This window comes from Triturus cristatus, chromosome 7, assembly GCF_964204655.1.
Source record: "Triturus cristatus chromosome 7, aTriCri1.1, whole genome shotgun sequence".
NCBI classification, from domain to species: Eukaryota; Metazoa; Chordata; class Amphibia; order Caudata; family Salamandridae; genus Triturus; species Triturus cristatus.
In genome coordinates this window covers 1275464304-1275480501 of record NC_140590.1, presented here as the reverse complement: position 1 = coordinate 1275480501, position 16198 = coordinate 1275464304, and the positions used below count along the sequence as shown (strand labels likewise).

The 16198-nt window shown below is 46.6% G+C and overlaps 1 protein-coding gene across 1 annotated transcript in view; it reads left to right on the top strand.

Annotated features, from left to right (window-relative positions):
* PRRT2 (proline rich transmembrane protein 2) overlaps positions 1-16198 on the top strand; it is a 327188-nt gene that overhangs the window by 94394 nt on the left and 216596 nt on the right. The gene's annotated exons all lie outside the window — the stretch shown is intronic.

The following is a 16198-nucleotide window of genomic DNA, read 5'->3' as shown; positions in this document are numbered from 1 at the left end:
GTAGGAGAAAGTAGTGGAGAGAGAGTAGAAGAGAGTGAGTAGCAGAGAGTGAGTAGTAGAGAGTGAATAGTATAGAGTAATAGAGAGTGAGTAGTAAAGAGTAGTAGAGTGAGTAGTAGAGAGTGAGTAGTAGAGGAGAGTAGTAAAAAGTGAGTAGTAGAGAGTGAGTAGAGAGTGAGTAGTAGAGTGACTACTAGAAAGTAGTAGATAGTAAGTAGTAGAGAGTGAGTAGAGAGTAGTAGAGAGTGAGTAGAGAGTAGCAGAGAGTGAGTAGCAGAGAGTGAGTAGTAGAGAGTGAGTAGTAGAGTGAGTAGTAGATTGTAGTAGAGCGAGTAGTAGAGAGTAGTAGAGAGTGAGTAGTAGAGAGTAAGTCATAGAGAGTAGTAGAGAGTAGTATAAAGTGAGTAGGAGAGAGTGAGTAGAGAGTATAGAGTAGTAGAGAGTGAGTAGCAGAGAGTGAGTAGCAAAGAGTGAGTAATAGAGAGTGAGTAGTATAGCGTAATAGAGAGTGAGTAGTAGAGAGTAGTAGAAAGTGAGTGGTAGAGTAGTAGAGAGTGAGTAGCAGAGAGTGAGTAGCAGAGAGTGAGTAGTAGAGAGTGGGTAGTATAGAGTAATAGAGAGTGAGTAGTAGAGTGAGTAGTAGAGTGAGTAGTAGAGAGTAGTAGAGAGTGAGTAGTAGAGGAGAGTTGTAGAGAGTGAGTTGTAGAGAGTGATTAGAGAGTGAGGAGTAGAGAGTGAGTAGTTGAGAGTAGGAGAGAGTGAGTAGAGAGTAGCAGATAGTGAGTAGCAGAGAGAGAGTAGTAGAGAGTGAGTAGTAGATAGTGAGTAGTAGAGTAGAGAGTAGTATAAAGTGAGTAGTAGAGAGTAGTAGAGAGTGAGTAGAGAGTAGCAGAGAGTGAGTAGTAGAGTGAGTAGTAGAGAGTGAGTAGTATAGAGTAATAGAGAGTGAGTAGTAGAGTGAGTAGTAGAGAGTGAGTAGTAGAGGAAAGTTGTAAAGAGTGAGTAGTAGAGAGTGAGTAGTAGAGAGTGAATAGAGAGTGAGTAGTAGAGAGTGAGTAGTTGAGAGTATTAGAGAGTGAGTAGAGAGTAGCAGAGAGTGAGTAGCAGAGAGAGAGAGTAGTAGAGAGTGAGTAGTAGATTGCGAGTAGCAGATTGTAGTAGAGTGAGTAGTAGAGAGTAGTAGAGAGTGAGCAGTAGATCGTGAGTAGTAGAGTACAGAGTAGTAGAGAGTAGTATAAAGTGAGTAGTAGAGAGTAGTAGAGAGTGAGTAGAGAGTAGCAGAGAGTGAGTAGCAGAGAGTGAGTAGCAGAGAGTGAGTAGTAGAGAGTGAGTAGTATAGAGTAATAGAGAGTGAGTAGTAGCGAGTGAGTAGTAGAGGAGAGTAGTAAAGAGTGAGTGGTAGAGAGTGAGTAGTAGAGAGTGAGTAGTAGAGAGTGAGTAGAGAGTGAGTAGTAGAGAGTGAGTAGAGAGTGAATAGTAGAGAGTAGTAGAGAGTGAGTAGAGAGTAGTAGAGAGTGAGTAGCAGAGAGAGAGTAGTAGAGAGTGAGTAGCAGATTGTAGTAGAGTGAGTAGTAGATAGTAGTAGAGAGTGAGTAGTAGGTAGTAGAGAGTAGAGAGTAGTATAAAGTGAGTAGTAGAGAGTAGTGGTGAGTGAGTAGAGAGTAGCAGAGAGTGAGTAGCAGAAAGTGAGTAGTAGAGTGAGTAGTAGAGAGAGTAGTAGAGAGTAGTAGTGAGTGAGTAGTAGAGGGGAGTAGTAAAGAGTGAGTTGTAGAGAGTGAGTAGTAGAGAGTGAGTAGAGAGTGAGTAGTAGAGAGTGAGTAATAGAGAGTGAGTAGAGAGCAGCAGAGAGTGAGTAGCAGAGAGTGAGTAGTAGAGAGTAGTAGAGAGTGAGCAGTAGAGAGTATTAGAGTGAGTAGTAGAGAGTAGTAGAGTGAGTAGTAGAGAGTGAGTAGTAGAGAGTAGAGAGTGAGTAGTGAGTAGAGAGCAGTAGAGAGTAGTAGAGAGCTGCTACCGGGCAAAATGTCTTGTATGAGGCTAATATGTAGGGTCGCCTCAGCACCAGCATTGTTAATTTAGCATTATCTGATTCAAAATAAATATACAGGGTCTCCTCAGCGCTCTCTGCTGTCGAACAAATGACCTTGTATGACCCAAATATGCAAGGTCACCCCGGTGTCTTCTGCTACCGCAAAAAACGGCTTCTATGAGGCAAATATACAGGGTCACCTCAGCACTCTGTACTCCCGAGCAAACAGCACTGTGACTTCAACATTGTCTGATCTAAAATAAATGTACAGCGTCGCCTCGACGCTTTCTGCTACCAGAAAATACAATGTAAATCTTCTGAATATATCGCTCCAACTGCACCTCAGGCCAGCGCAATCACGGACGGGTGCTTCGTACGCGGAGGTGCATCCGCGTTAACAATGCTCGCTCACTCCTTTATCCTTGTTGGTATAAGGAAAGCACTCACATAAAAAGGGAATGAACGTGGGGGAAGAACTGGCAGTGCATTTGGGTGAATAATCTCTGTATTGATGAATTTTATGATTGATGGATATCTTCATAGCTGTATAGTTCGATTTATGTACTCTTGATGATTTGATTTACGGGATGGTATACAATGCAACATGGGAATGTAGTGTTTAAGCCGATACACGGCAGTATATGAGCGAACTGAACTCTGAATTTGGTCGATACACGGCGTGATTGATTTGTTTTGGACAAACAGGATTCAATTGTATGTTAGATATACTCTCCTACAATAATGTGATTTCACATTCTCTGTTTTACGCTGTAAATAATTCAGTAATGTTTGTCCTACACATTGGTTTTAATGGGGGATTATACTCTCCAACATGGCGCCTGCTTATGTGAGTTCAGTGGTCTCTTTTTGATTTCCATGTAAATACATCATGTGACCATTGCCGTAATCTTAAATGTGAGCCGTTTTCTGGCGCGAAACCTTAAAACATTAGACTAAGGCGGTAGCCGAAACGCGTCATGTTTCAGAGCGGATGAATTAAAAGGAATTTGAAAGAAAACCCCCTGTGAGTGCTTTCCTTATACCAACAAGGATAAAGGAGTGAGCGAGCATATATATATATATATATATATATATATATATATATACTACACTCTCTGCTATTGATCAAAATATAATGCAACATCAACAGTTTCTGATACCAAATAGATATACACGGCCACTTCGACATCCTCGGCTATCGAGTAAAATAGATTATAACATTATCTGAAATAGAGCAGAATGCATTCTAATGCCGGTCTCTCAATCAAGCAAAATACATTGTAACTTCAGAAGTATGTTTTCCAGATCTAAATAGTGTCACTTCAACGAGCTCTACTACCGAACTGAAAATATGGGCTGTCCTCAACACTCTCTGCCACGGTGCGTTATTTATTAAAAAAAATTATGTTAGCTTGCGTGCATTTGTAGGGTGCGCTTACTTTAACTAATAAGGTACACGTTGTAATTTCGACTTTGTACGATACAAAATAAAAATAGGGCTTTCCTTCAGCCACTACCACGCAAAAACACAGGTGACCTCAATGTTCTTTGAAGAAACTACACTGCCATTTCATCGTTGTGCCATAGAACAAAATGCACTGTCACTTGACCATTAACAACACGCACTTCACTGCTAGTTAACAACAGGCAGTGTGACGTCATCGCTGTGTCACACGGAGAGGACGCAGCGTCGCTTCACTGCTACTTAACAACACTCAGTGTGAGGTCACAGTTATCTCACCCCGAGAGAACGCGGTGTCGCTTCACTGCTACTGCTTACACATAGTGTGACGTCACATCGCTGGTGTGGCAGAACATAGTGCAGTTTACGTTCTGTGCTGTCCTAAGGAACAAAATGCAACGTCGATTCAGCACCCACTTCCAAAGAACAGAACAGAGGGTCCATTCAGCATTCAGCTGTAGTTCGAAGTACAAACTCACATCAGCACTTTTTGAATCAACATAATAGAGATAACCGTCCAGGCTATGGTACAGAACAACAGTGGTAAGCAGCTGTGTCTCAGAGACAGACGGAAGGGGAAACAAATAGTGCTTCCACAGTAAATAAAGGCCCTAGTGTAACGCCGCGGGTAAAAGATCCAATCCCGCAGTGCGTAGATAAAAGGAGACAGTGTGGCAACAATAAGGGAGTGACATGCCTTCAGTGCAATCATTGCACTGCCTTTGGCATTATTCGTGACGCAAAACAACGCGCACAAACCAAAAGTTAAGGCGGAGCTGGGACAAGGCTTCTGGAATCGTATCGATTCCAAGAAGCCTCGTATGACGAGGCAGCGCATGCGCTGACTACGTCAGGCCGAGACCTAAAAAGCAGGGCATGGATAAAGGCACAGTCAAAGTTTACCATCAAAGAATCCAATAATCTACTCAAACAACATTCATTTAGGGACCTTAATGTTCTCTTCTTCACATAGATATTAACTAGTGTAAGAAATATTAATTCACACTTTCCGTGAAAGTTCAACAGATGATAAGGATGCAGCACAACCCTACATATCTTATCACTTATTACTTCATTGTTCACATCACTGGTAAGCAAATATATTAGAGCCTCAGTATCGCTATCATATCACCGAGTCTCTCCTTCACACACAACCACTCACACATATGTGGTCACTTACTCTGTAATTTATTTTCACAATAATTTTCTCATCTTTTCACTCACTTACCATTCTTGTGCTAACCAGTTCACTAACCCACCCAGCCAATCACCTACTGCTTCCCTTGTTCCTTCCTTCAAATTTCACCCACTACATCCACCCATTGTTAACATCTTGCACTCCTGTTTCTCACTCAGATATATTTCCTTGGACACATGATTGCCTCCTGACTCTATGGGATTGGGAGTGCTGTGGGTCGCAACAGGGCCAGCAGGAGTATTTACAGCTGTTGTGTACAAAAGTGCTGCAGAAATTGAATAGAAAAGCAGGCTTTGTGGGAGAGTTGTATGTCACTAGGGATGTCACTGTTCGTGCTATTGGTGATTCTATATGCAGTATCATCATCAATTAGTAAATTATCAGTTCATGATCAATGTAATTTGTGATGTAATCTATGAGATAACGTGTAAAATCATGAGTAATGAATTTGATGGGAAATTAAATATAACTAACCTTAATAGACGAATATGGGATGTTTAAGGAACATGAGAGCCCCTTTAACTAAATGTTAATTGAATTTCAGACATATTTTTCTAATATTGGTATAGGTAATACTTGTTGCAATTTTTACAACATGAAAGTAGAGCAAACAGCAAGGGTCACACGACCAAATAATGCCAGCACAGCACTGCACTCTTTTACCACCACTGATTTTATTGACTCATCTTATTTACTCAGCAATCTCACTCAAACCCATGGAGCCAGTCAAAACATGGCTCCAGGCAATATACTTGATAGACCACTATTATCAATTTATAGTGGTGTAAAATTATGGTATGTGTAGATGCCCATTGATGTCCTCCAGATCTACGCTGGACCCAGGATTCACGCATAATGTATCTACATGTCAAGGACGTCGGTTAGGAGTAGGAAACAACATCAATTGCTATCACTGCCTTGTCCTTTGGTACCACTGGCACGTCCCTTTCTACCCATATTTACAGGGCTGAGAACTGCAGTTTGTAGGTGTGCTATACTCTAGTCCCTGAACAGCAAATATGTGAGGGGCAAAAGGAAGGCTGGGGAGTCTAAGAGGCATTATTTTATTGCCACTACCCCTAGGTATGTTGGTGAATTGCAGTCCATGACAGTCCCACCCAAAGTCCAGCAAATGCAGCACCAGCTGACTCAAGGCTTTGGATATAGATGATCCAATCCATGAGCTTTGAATGCTTCCAGGTGCTCCAGACACCTGTGTAACGAAACTTGAGGGGGCCCCCCTGCAGGGTACGTGGAGAGCCCCCCTCCGGACTCAATCAGGAGCTCTCCGGACAGAGTACTGTGCTGAGGTGGCCCCCTGGAACTTAGAGGTCCCCCGCACTGCAGGAACTGTGGGGGCCTGTGTTACGCCACTGGCTCCAAATATAATGATAAAACCACTAGTCTTTCAAAAATCATCCATCTTATTTAAATAAATAGGACGTGTCCTTGATACAGGACAATGAAGCAACTCCTCTGGAGAAGAAGACTCATGATTCAAGCTCAGCAGATCTGGAAATACACACAACCGTGCCACTGCATTTTGCGCAGGCTAGGTGCCGCACTGTGGGTGATTCAGACCACTCCGGTGATAGCTTACCTCAACTGCTGGGGATGCTTTAAAGGTTAATGTCAGGATTGTACAACACACTGATAACACATCTGTCCCCCCCAAACGCAAGTACAGAGGTTACACGCCAAACTAGAGGAACGACTCCAAGTGGAATATACGGAAGGGGACCAGGCTGAGATACTCGAAAACCTAGACTGTGGAGCGAGAAAGGGGAGAATGAAATTCTGCCTCTTCATAAAGCTCCTAGGCTGGCACTGGACACCTGCGAAACTAAGGAAGGCAGGCCTTCTACATCACTCTAACTGCTGTTGCTGCGGGCACACACAGTATGACATAGTGCATGTGCTAAATCAATGTCCTAAAGTGCGTAGCCTTTCGGACGAGGTGGGAGCCACATTAAGGAGATCAGTGGCCCCAATGCCATGCCATTCGATAACACTTCACGACACAACAGACTTCTCACCATTGTCCAACCTGAAAAACGTTGACTCATCTACACAGCCCTCACAGAGGCCAAACTCTGCATCCTACACCATTTTCGCTCCCCACATATGCCTACTCATGATGAATGGCTTCTAGAGATACATACATAGACACCATTCTTGCAAGACAACCACTAAGCGGGGCTCTTTTATTTCATTTCACATTACATGCTGGGTCAATGAAAATATAAAGAGGGAAACCGCAGGAAAGGATTAATGTGAGAAGTTGGCCTGGCATATGCTGTCTCCTAGTTATAGGGGACACCATGCACCAGTCCAATTCGACTCTGATTGATGATAGGTTTAAGACAACCTTTAAAGAAAGCTATCCTAGAGGTAGCTGTGGAGAGCAGCCTTCAGGCTAAGTCTTGAAGGAGTGTTAAGCTTATTGTTTTACCATAGATAACCTCTTGAATAACCAAATGAAAGAGTAGTCCACACAGGTATATATATAAAATATATGTATTTATTCTAAGAATAATCCCACTAGTCTCTTTATGGAACTGGAGGTAAAGATACAATTCAAACAAGCATTGATAGTTACAATAAATAGCACTGGAATCATAGGGCCCCAGGGGGGGACCAAACCATATATTGAAAAAGTGGTATAAGAACCACGACAACTCTACAGACAGTGCCTAGGGCACTTAGGGTCACTGGCCCCTTAAGAACCCACCCAAGTGAGGAAGGGGACCCACGGGAGACGCGTGCAGTGGTATAAACTACTGTCGGGATCTCTATTAAACCCTATGGAGAATGTCACGGTTGGAAATTGCAAGAATTAAAATACTTCTAGCAGGAGTTCAAGTTCAGCAGCTTAGAGTTAAGCTCTTGGAGGGCCCACACACACGACAGTACCGAGGTACCACTATTACCTGCCCCAGGGAAGCCGGGTGCATAGGTCGTTTTCGATGTCGGGTCGCGATCTTGTTTTCAACGGAAAAAGGTGAAGAACTGCTGCTGGCGTGAAGCGTCGTTGATGTCGTGCAGATTGAAGATGTAGATCTTGAAGGTAAGGACCTGAAAGCAGAGGGGACAGAGTCTGGGTCACGGCACAGTGACCAGGGGGCTCAGGAGAAAGAGCCCTTCAATGTTGGGTGCTTCCAGGTGGAAGATGGGTAGCTTGGATCGGCAGCCACGGGGTCCAGGAGGCTTCAAGGAAGGCCAGCTTCTGGAGGGCAACTGTCCCACAAAGGATGAAGGCTGCTGCGGTGTTAGTGTCTGGATTGGATCCACTAAGCCTTGGTAACTGCAACCCACGCAAGGATCACAAAACAGCTACGGTGCAGACCCACGAGGTCTGAGCAAGGTCTCCAGCAAGGAGACTGTAGAGCAGGCCTGGAGCAACCAGGGGAGCCCTTGAAAGTGAAGATTGACCTCCTCTAGGGCCCACCAGTTGAGAGACAAGGGACCGCGGGAGACACCAATTTGGTGTGCGTAAAGATGCACCTACGGGTCGCCGGAGCGGGCTAGGGTGTCAATCTTTGGCACAGATGATGCTGAGAGGTTGGCTCAATATTGGGCCAAAGCACAACTTCCCCACTGGTCGGGGTCGTGTGCTGTGCAAGAGGTGGCTGGTGTCCTGGGGTATTGGGGATCTCGGCACCCACGTGGTCCACGGTGCTGAGCTTTGCTGTGCACACTCACTGGCCTCTGGGAGGCTTGGAACCCCACCTCAAGGTAGGCAGAAGTCTTCGTTGTCCGTAGGAGCAGCGGAGTTCCAACTGGGTCACTTGCAGTGTTTCAGGTGCCTGCCAAGCAGGGCGGTAACTCCTTTACCCCAAGGGAGATTTCTTCATTCAGCTGTGCGGCAGCAAGTCGAAGGTTCAAGTCTGTGAAGTCCAAGATTAATCTGAGGCTCTGGGGACCCTGCACCCACCTTTATCCAAGGATTAGGGGAGTGTCTAAATCAGAGCCCACCAATGAGAGTTCAGGCGGGAAAGGGTGGCTACACCCTCTCCCCTTTGTGTGTTTTCCCGCCTGGGCAGGGGACAGGATGCCCCTGAACCGGTTTGAGGCAGTGTATGCAGAAGTAGGCACTGGAGAAGCCTACGTGCAAGTCTGAAAGACATCCTATGGTGCACCCACCCAGTTCCAATCCACATAGTCTGTCTGGGGAGTTGGGAGCACCTCCCTGCAACAAGATCCCTATTGTCCAGCTGCCGTGGCTGGAGTTCTGCCCAGCAACAGGCAGCCAGAGTCATGTGGGTGGCGGGTAGCATCCATTTTGTACTACATGTGCACTTTTAAATTGGTGTCTAAAATCTGCCGCTTTTACCATATCACCCTCTAGCAGGGGAGAATCATGGCCTCACTCCCATGGTTGGATTGGGGGTATGATTCCTACATGTTTGACACCAAACACGACATGGTTCTGTGCAGCCACTCTCAAGTTATAACGCTATCGCGATTACTTATAATGCGGTTAAGAGTATATGGTATGTCTGCACTACAAACAACCCAGCAATAGTTTTACGAAGGTTGCAGAGGGGCCCTACTCAGGTAGGGGTTCCCACTCACACATATCTCAGAACCCTGCCTTGTAGGATTAGCAAGGCCTGCCTTAGGGGTGACCTATGAGGATATATGTGTTGTATTAAGTGGGATACAGGATACCTATATCCCTGTAAGGGGTGCAAGCACCACCTTACCCAGACTACAGTAGTGGTCTGGTGGTGTCAGTTTGTATGGCTGTCCCAGGGGTGGCACAATAAGTGCTGCAGCCCCTGGTAGGGCTCTGAGGGACCCATGCCCTGGGTACCTAGGGTACCATCTACAAGGGGCTGATAGGGTGTCCTCAGTATCCAATTGGTATGTACCGAGGATACTCACATGAGTTTAGAGAGGAAACAGATAGGCTGGGGTCCTGGATAGCAGGGCCACAGCCTGGCTAGAGTCAGAAAACAGTCAAGACATCAGCAAAAAGTTGGGGGCAACTATGCAGTCGATGCCACTCTCCTACATAACCCCCCCCCCAAACGCAGGGACATTAAAGTAACCTTGACCAGTTGAGTCTTCATGTTCTAAGTGGAAATATCTGGAGAGGCCATCTGCATTGGCATGGTTGCTCCCAGGTCTATGTTCCACTGTATAGTCCATCCCCTGTAGGGAAATGGACCACCTGAGTAGTTTGGGGCTTTCACCCTTCATCTGTTTTAGCCATAGGAGGGGCTTATGGTCGGTTTGAACAATGAAGTGAGTGCCAAACAAGTATGGCCTCAGCTTCTTCAAGGCCCAGACCACAGCAAAGGCCTCCCTCTCTATGGCTGACCAACGTTTCTCTCTGGGGGTCAACCTTCTGCTAATAAAAGCTACTGGTTGATCCTGGCCCTCTTCATTCAGTTGTGATAATACAGCACCTACCCCTACCTCAGATGCATCAGTTTGAACTATGAATTCTTTGGAGTAGTTGGGGCTTTGGAGCACTGGAGCAGAGCACATTGCCTTTTTAGGTCATCAAAAGCTTTCTGACAGCTGACAGTCCACTGAACTTTCTTGGGCATCCTCTTAGAGGTTAAGTCATTTAAGGGGGTCACAATGGATCCATATCCCTTCACAAATCTTCTGTAATAACCAGTCAGGCCTAAGAAAGCTCGGACCTGAGTCTGGGTGGTTGGAGCAACCCAGTCCATGATGGTCTGGATTTTGCTCTGTAGTGGTTGAATCTGGCCTCCACCTACAAGGTGACCCAGGTACACAACCTGACTCTGCCCTATCTGGCACTTAGTAGCCTTGATAGTGAGTCCTTCCTTTTGCAGGGCTTCCAAAACTTTCCTCAGGTGGATCAGGTGATCTTCCCAGGTGGAGCTGAAGACAGCAATATCATCTAGATATGCTGCACTAAAGTCATCCAGGCCTGAGAGGACTTGGTTCACCAACCTTTGAAAAGTGGCAGGTGCATTTTTCAAACCAAAGGGCATTAAAATAAATTGATAGTGCCCACCAGGGGTAGAAAATGCAGTTTGGGCTTTTGCAGATTCAGCTAACCTTATCTGCCAGTAGCCAGCTGTCAGATCAAATGTGCTCAGATATTTGGCTGAGGCCAATTTATCTATGAGCTCATCTGCTCTGGGAATGGGATGTGCATCAGTCCTAGTGACTGCATTGAGTCCTCTGTAGTCTACACAGAACCTCATCTCTCTCTTGCCGTCTTGGGTGTGAGGTTTGGGTACCAGGACTACTGGGCTAGCCCAAGGGCTGTATGAGGGCTCAATAACTCCCAATTCCAACATCTTTTGGACTTCTGTCCTTATGCAGTCCCTGACATGGTCAGGTTGCCTGTAGATCTTATTCTTCACAGGCAGACTGTCCCCAGTGTCCACTTCATGAGTGCACCAGGTGGTCTGACTTGGAGTCAGTGAAAACATATGCCTGAATGACTGGAGAACTTGTCTGCAGTCAGACTGTTGCTGGGCAGTGAGGCTGCCTGCCAAGGCTACACCATCTACTGACCCATCATCAGGGTTGTGAGAGAGTAGGTCTGGGAGAGGGTCACTCTCCTCCTCCTGTCCCTCATCCGTTGCCATGAGCAAGCCCATGTCAGCCCTGTCCACATATGGTTTCAGTCTGTTTACATGAAGTGCCTTGTGGGGACTTCTGGAAGTGCCAAGGTCCACCAAGTAGGTGACCTCTCCCTTCTGTTCCAATATGGTATGGGGTCCACTCCATTTGTCTTGGAGGGCTGCTGGGGCCACTGGCTCCAACACCCATACCTTCTGTCCTGGCTGGTACACCACCAGTACAGCCTTTTGGTCATGCCAGGCTTTTTGCAATTCCTGACTTGCCTCAAGGTTTTTTGTCACCTTCTTCATGTACTCAGCCATCCGGGAGCGGAGACCAAGTACATAGTCCACAATATCCTGTTTAGGGGGTTTGAGAGGTAACTCCCATCCCTCCTTCACTAGACAGTGTGGCCCTCTGACAGGGTGACCAAACAAAAGTTCAAAAGGGCTGTAACCAACCCCCGTCTGTGGCACCTCCCTGTATGCAAAGAGAAGGCAGGGCAGAAGAACATCCCATTTTCGCCTAAGCTTTTCTGGGAGCCCTTTGATCATACCCTTTAGGGTCTTGTTAAATCTCTCAACAAGCCCATTGCATTGAGGATGATAAGGGGTGGTGAACTTGTAGTTAACACCACACTCCTTCCACATTGCCTTGAGGTAACTACTCATAACGTTTGTACCTTGGTCAGACAAAACCTCCTTAGGGAAACCCACCCTGGAAAAGATTCCCAGGAGGGCTCTTGCCACCACAGGTTCTGTGATGGTCCTAAGGGGAATAGCTTCTGGGTATCTGGTGGCATGATCCACTACCACCAGAATAAACCTGTGCCCAGATGCTGTTGGTGGGTCAAGGGGACCAACAATGTCAATCCCTACCCGTTCAAAGGGAACCCCCACCACAGGTAGTGGTATCAGGGGGGCCTTTGTGGACTTACCTGCCTTGCCACTGGCCTGGCAGGTAATGCAAGAGCTACAAAAGCTCTTACAGTCCTCACTCATCTGAGGCCAATGAAAATGAGGGACAAGTCTGTCCCAAGTCTTATTTTGGCCTAGGTGTCCTGCTAAGGGAATATCATGGGCTAGTGTGAGCAGGAAACCCCTAAACGTCTGAGGTATGACCAACCTCTTGGCTGCACCAGGCTTGGGGTCTCGACCCTCAGAGTAAAGGAGTCCATCATCCCATTATATTTTATGGGTTCCACCAGCATTCCCAGCAGCCTCAGCAGCAACCTGCTGTCTGAGGGGTTCAAGAGTGGGGCAGCTCTGCTGCTCCAGGCTCAAGTCTGCCCTAGAAGATCCCCCTGTCCCCAAGAACTCAACCTGATCAGTTTCAAGTTCATCTGAGACAGTTCCTTCTTCAGGGGTCAGATCCTCTTCTGCCACAAGAGTCTCTTCAGACTGATCCTGGGGGGAAGGCACTGCCTTACCCCTGCTACTCCTCCTCTTGGAAGGTCCTTGGTCCATTTTTTCCAGGATCCAAGGCCTGTTCAGTTTCTGTCAGCGTAGCTTTTGACCTTGTCAGGGCAAACACTTCTGCAGGGATACCCAGCATTGCTGCATGAGTAGTCAGCTCCACCTCAGCCCATGCTGAGGTCTCCAAATCATTCCCTAGCAAACATTCTACTGGTAGGTCTGCACTCACCACAACCTTCTTTAGGCCAGTTACCCCTCCCCAAGAGAACTTAACAACTGCCAGAGCATGGTTAGTACTGACATTGCTCGCATTGGTCACCTGGTAAGTTTCTCCAAGTATGATTTGACTAGGATCCACAAGGTCCTTAGTCACCATGGTGACACTAGCCCCTGTGTCCCTGTATGCTAGAGACTCCCTTCCATTTATCCTAGGCTGTTGTTTGTATTTGCCCAGACCACTGGGACTCACAAATAGGGACAGGTCCCCATCACAAACCAACACAGCCTGAGTAGGCATTCTGACTAGGCCAGAGTCCTCTCCAGATCCCAGGGTCAATCCTACTATACCCTTGTTCTGTGTACCACCACCTATAGCTGTACTAGGGGGAACAGGTGCCTTAGGGGCAGGTGTAGTGGTACTTGTGGAGTCTTTGGCCTTATTACAGTCTGAAGTCTAATGGGTTTTCTGCTTACAGTTTTTACACCATGGCTTCCTTGGCTGTTTAGTTTTGTTGGATTGGGAATTATCAGATGCTGCTTTTTGGAGGCCTGTTGAAGACTGCTGGTCTTTTCCCGTTTCCCCACCCTTCTCAGAGTTTTTGGCATCTTCCTTTTTAGTTGCACCCCCCAAGGGCTGGACCTTTTGCTTGATCCTGGTTCTGACCCATTTGTCTGCCTTCTTTCCCAATTCTCGGGGAGAGGTCAGATCTGAGTCCACCAGGTGCTGATGCAATAGTTGATTCTGACAGTTATTAAGAATCTGCTCCCTCATGATGAGATTGTACAATCCTTGATAATCATTTACTTTACTGCCATTTAGCCAACCTTCCAGAGCCTTGGTAGCACAATCTACAAAGTCTACCCAATCTTGATTTTGTGCTTTCTGGGTATCTCTGAACTTTAACCTGTATTGATCAGTGGTTAGACCAAACCCATCTATCAAAGCATATTTCAAGATATAATAATAATCTGCATCCTCTTCCCTAACAGAGAGGAGCTTGTCTCTTCCTTTGTCAGCAAAGGAGAGCCATAAGATTGCTGCCCACTGATCTACTGGGACCCTCTGAACTTTACAGGCCCTTTCAAGTGCAGTGATCCATTTATGGATGTCATCCCCTGACTGATAGGGGGGCACAATCTTATGCAGGTTACTATGGTCAGGAGCTTTCTCTCTAACTCTAGGGGTATTATTACTGCCACCAGGGGTCTCTAGACCCCACTTTCTTGAAGCTTTCTGAAGCTCCAGGGACTCCCTGTCTAAGGCTAACTGTTCTCTCCTGAGCTGAAGCTCAGCTTGCTCAAACTGGATCAGTCTGCTTTTCCTCTCTTGGGAGGACTCTCTTCTCTGAGAAGAGGCAGAGGTCCTTGTGGATCTTTTAGAATGGTTAGATTCCTCTGAGGGGGATCTGTCCCTTCTGTTTGGATCCACCACTCTCCCATTAAGGATGGAGGGAGTGCCCCTTGTGCCATCACCTACATGTTGTGAGTGGTCTGGTTCATCCAGGTCAAGTTCATTTTCCTCTGCCTGGTCCTCATCAGAGTCCACCACCTGGGTGTCCTCTTCTGTGGGATGCCCACCCAACCTGTCTACCCCATCAGACACTAAAGTCTGCCTGAAGTCTGCAATGAGCAGAATTTCTCTGAGACGTTGAGTGTTGGCACCTTTGGTTGTCTTCAGATGTCTAGCAGTGCACATCTCCCTAAGCTCAGCAAAAGTGAGATTGTCATACCTGTCGACTGGGACCTTTGAAGGTCCTTCCAGGACCGTATGGGCTCCTGATCCTGAAGACATTTCTAGTGTAGTGGATTGTTGCATCTACCTACACTAGGTGTGACCTACTGAACCCTTTCTTGAGTTATAGTCAAGGTGTGCTAAGCCCTCTACACACTACTTCAAGTTCAGTAGAACTTATTGTATTCTAAGCTAAATTTATATGTACCTTTAGTACCCAAGTGGCTTTCACTTTAGAAATTCAGTTTGTTATCTGGTAAAAAAAATGGCAAGCTTGAATCCAACCGCTGCACACCAATGTGAGAAGTTGGCCTGGCATATGCTGTCCACTAGTTATAGGGGACACCTTGCACCAGTCCAATTCGACTCTTAAGGTGATAGGTTAAAAGACAACCTTTAAAGAAAGCTATCCTAGTGGTAGCTGTGGAGAGCAGCCTTCAGGCTAAGTCTTGAAGAAGTGTTAAGCTTATTGTTTTACCATAGATAACCTCTTGAATAACCAAATGAAAGAGTAGTCCACACAGGTATATATATAAAATATATGTATTTATTCTAAGAATAATCCCACTAGTCTCTTTATGAAACTGGAGGTAAAGATACAATTCAAACAAGCATTGATAGTTATAATAAATAGCACTGGAATCATAGGGCCCCAGGGGGGGACCAATCCATATATTCAAAAAGTGGTACAAGAACCACGACAATTCTACAGACAGTGCCTAGGGCACTTAGGGTCTCTGGCCCCTTAAGAACCCACCCAAGGTAGTGAGGAAGGGGAGACGCGTGCAGTGGTATAAACTACTGTCGGGATCTCTATTAAACCCTATGGAGAATGTCGCGGTTGGAAATTGCAAGAATTAAAACACTTCTAGCAGGAGTTCAAGTTCAGCAGCTTCGAGTTAAGCTCTTGGAGGGCCCACACCCACGACAGTACCGAGGTACCACTGTTACCTGCCCCAGGGAAGCCGGGTGCATAGGTCGTTTTCGATGTCAGGTCGCGATCTTGTTTTCAATGGAAAAAGGTGAAGAACTGCTGCTGGCGTGAAGCGTCGTCGATGTCGTGCACATTGAAGATGTAGATCTTGAAGGTAAGGACCTAAAAGCAGAGGGGACAGAGTCTGGGTCACTAGCCAGTGACCAGGGGGCTCAGGAGAAAGAGCCCTTCAATGTCGGGTGCTTCCAGGTGGAAGATGGGTAGCTTGGATCGGCAGCCACGGGGTCCAGGAGGCTTCAAGGAAGGCCAGCTTCTGGAGGGCGACTGTCCCACGAAGGATGAAGGCCGCTGCGGTGTTAGTGTCCGGATTGGATCCACTAAGCCTTGGCAACCGCAACCCACGCAAGGATCACAAAACAGCTACGGTGCAGACCCACGAGCTCTGAGCAAGGTCTCCAGCGAGGAGACTGTAGAGCAGGCCTGGAGCAACCAGGGGAGCCCTCCCAGTTCCAATCCACATAGTCTGTCTGGGGAGGTGGGAGCACCTCCCTGCAACAAGATCCCTATTGTCTAGCTGCCGTGGCTGGAGTTCTGCCCAGCAACAGGCAGCCAGAGTCGTGTGGGTGGCGGGTAGCATCCATTTTGTACTACGTGTGC